Raw genomic sequence first — 3,733 nt, forward strand, 5'->3', positions numbered from 1 at the left:
TGACGTTTTGGCAAAAGGCGTGGCTATTAAGGTGCTGAAAAGTCCGATTGTACTCTGTGGCAACAAAAGCTCCGGCAACATGACTCAGATGATCCTATCTTCTCGAAGTTGTACACATTTGAGGATACTTCAGCCCTGAAGACATCTACCAACTTATTTTACATCGTAGTAGTAGCGCCACCAACTGGTAAAAGCTAATACAAGTTATTTTCTTGGATGTTTTTCTCCGTGCAACTCAACAAGGTCGCCCTCATATATGCTCGGATGACTGTTTCGGCCATGAGGATGTCACAATACGAAATTCGTGATTTTTCGTGAAAAGTTGTGGAGTGGCATTGCACTGTTCGGCAATAAAACAAAGCTGATTATGAGGTTCTAAATATGAACGACAACTCGTAAAACTTTACACACACATCAGGCCGAGCAAATTTATCAATATTTTATACGTTAGTTGTGCAGCTTTTTTGAAATGGCTCGCCATGGCCCTCGAGAAATGTTAAAAAAAAGCAGCTCTGGTTGAGTGTTTCACCTCGCTTTTTGTAAATTTTATGGAGTACAGTGAACCCTCGGTTATCGCGGTTAATGGGGACCGAGACCACCCGCGAAAACTGAAAATCCGCGAAGTAGCGGCGCACCTTCAAAAATGCAAAAAAAAAATATACAATATATATAATAAATATATAAATATATATATATATATATATATATATATATATATATATATATATATATATATATACGGGGGAGAGAGAGAGAGAGAGTGAAATTCATGTTATAACAAAAAAACCAAATTATTATTAAAACGTATTATTTTTTTATTCCCCAGCCATTCTTTTTGTATTTATTTAATTACTCCGACTTTTACCTGCTGGTACGCCGTCCGGTGTGCCCTGTGAAATGAAAGGTGGCATTCTTTATTTATTTATTCACTTATTCATTCATAACTGACAGCCTCGCGCTCCGCTCGTGCCCGGGCAGAAGAGGTGCTCCATTTTGGCTTAACTGTGACACACGCCCGCCCTCCTCCCCCGGAGCTTCCATTCGGTTAAACTTAGGGGCCGCTTGGCACCGCCCGTGCCCGGGGAAGGTGCTCCTCTTCGGCTTACTGTGACGCGAGCATGCCCTCCTCCTGCGGAGCTTCCATTCGGTTAAACTTAGGGGCCGCTTGGAACCGCCCGTGCCCGGGGAAGGTGCTCCTCTTCGGCTTACTGTGACGCGAGCATGCCCTCCTCCTCCGGAGCTTCCATTCGGTTAAACTTAGGGGCCGCTTGGCACCGCCCGTGCCCGGGGAAGGTGCTCCTCTACGGCTTAACTGCCACGCACGCCGGCCGGAGCTCTGGTACGGTCCGAACCGCGCGAAACGTCGCCACCGATCGTGTCCGGGGGAACGTGCTCTTCTTCGTCCACTCTCCTCTTCGCCCACGCTCTTCTTCGGCGCACGCCGGCCGTCTAACCGCTCCAGCGCCCCGTCGTGCCGCTCGGCGAAACTACAATGCCCCCGAATATTTTTTATACCCGCGAAGCACTGAACCCGCGAAAGGTGAACCGCGAAGTAGCGAGGGTTCACTGTATGTATAAGACCAAGACCTACAAAAAAGTCTCTTGGAGCAATGAGCTAGGTTTTACAGGAAGTCGGCCATTTTGAATTTACTTAAAAGGGGGCGGGTCACCACAATGGACTTTGTGTAGAAATTATTATTGGGGCCCGAGCAGCGACCGCGGCGAGGTCCCTATTGTTTTTGTAGAAAATATTATTACTTTTATTATTATTATTATTATTATTATTAGGGCCTGAGCAGCGACCGCTGCGAAGTCCCTATTGTTTTTGTAGAAATTATTATTATTATTATTTTTCCGATTGTTCGATCGCATTTTTGACCCCCGAAACATGCACAAAAACTCACCAAACTTGGCAGTCTCATCGGGCATGGCGAAAAATTTGATATTTTAACGTCTAATATGAACAGGAAGTGAGTTATGAATTTTTGAAAGTCCGACTTTTGCCCTTTTTTGCATGTTTACAGGGGTCATTCTTTTGCACCCTGATCCTAAAGGCTTCATCTGATTGCCTTAAAATTCTGTCTGTAGCATCTGAAGACCTGGGACAAACACTGGGGCTAAAATTTTTTGTTTCCGAAATACTATATGACGGGGCGGGGCTTCAAAGTTTTCACTTAAGATTTCCTTCGCCGCAATGGACAAAATGCTTAATAACTCTCCTGCACATGCTGCTAAAAATCCAAAACTTCACATGTACATAAAGAGTCTGTACCTGAAGACATCTATATGTTTATATTCAGTTATACACCTTGCGCCAATCAATATCATTTTTTACATTTTGACGTACTGCACGGTGCCCTTTTAACGAATCTGATTGAAAATTGGCTAGAAAAGACTCAAGACATTGATCTTACTCTATCCCTATTTTTGTGACTTTCCTTCGAAGGGCGTGGCTATTACGGTGCCGCAGAGTCTGATTATTCTCCGTGGCAACAAAAGTTCCTGCAAAATGATTCAGATGATCCATCTTCTCGAAATTTTTCACATTTGAGGATATTCAGGCCCTGAAGACGGCTGCCAACTTATTTTTGATCGCAGTGGTAGCGCCACCAACTGGTTAAAACAAATACAAATTATTTTCGTTGATGTTTTTCTCCGGGCAGGTTAACAAAATCTACCTTATATTTGCTCGGATGAGTGTTTAGGCCTTGAGCATGTCACAATACGAAAGTCTTTCGCCTTCTTCAGAGTGTCACATGATGGTGCCTTGTGACCCGTCTTTATCAGATGATGTTCCATGAGGGCGTGACTTACCTGTCAGAAGAATGAAGGCAAGTCACGCCCCCCGCTGTCCGTTCACTCCGCCAAGATGCTGGTCCAGGTGGTAGAGAGGATGAAGGCTCCCTTGTCTCTGTTCATGGTTTTTATGCCTCGCTTGCAGATCTCAATGGCCTCTCTGATCCAGCGCTGTTGTTTGTTCTCTTCTGTGCGGATGACCCTGCCCTTCTCCCGGTCCATGATGTGGTTTTCCCTTTTGCAGTGGTCAGTGATTGCTGATTTGTAATGTTCATGTTGTGCTTGTTCTTTTACTGCTCTGATTTTTCATTTTTTTGACAGGTAAGTCACACCCTCATGGAACATCAGCTGATAAAGACGGGTCTCAAGACACCATCATGCGACACTCTGAAGAAGGCGAAAGACTCGCCGAAACATGTCAGGTAAAAAATTAACCTAAAACATAATTGTCTGCTTTTAATGAATCAGTCAAATATCAATAATAAGAAGACAAAATGAACCTAATACAAATAAATGAATGCTTAATAACTCCCCTGCACATGCTCCTAAAAATCCAAACCTTCACCTTTAAATAAAACGTCCCGACCTGAAGACATCTTAATGTTATTATTTTGTTATACACACAGTGCCGCCAAGTGGAATCAAAAATTTGTTTTTATTTTAATTTTCACGTACTGCACGGTGCCCTTTCGACGAATCCGACTGAAAATTAGTCAGAAAAGACTCAAGACAATGATCTTACTCTCTGCCGAATTTTGTGACGTTTTGGCAAAAGGCGTGGCTATTACGGTGCTGAAAAGTCCGATTGTACTCTGTGGCAACAAAAGCTCCTGCAACATGACTCAGGTGATCCTATCTTCTCGAAGTTGCACACATTTGAGGATACTTAAGCCCTGAAGACATCTACCAACTTATTTTTCATCGTAGTAGTAGCGCC

This window comes from Idiotropiscis lumnitzeri, unplaced genomic scaffold (assembly GCF_059441095.1).
Source record: "Idiotropiscis lumnitzeri isolate Australia: NSW breed Sydney's pygmy pipehorse unplaced genomic scaffold, RoL_Ilum_1.0 HiC_scaffold_113, whole genome shotgun sequence".
Lineage (NCBI taxonomy): Eukaryota > Metazoa > Chordata > Actinopteri > Syngnathiformes > Syngnathidae > Idiotropiscis > Idiotropiscis lumnitzeri.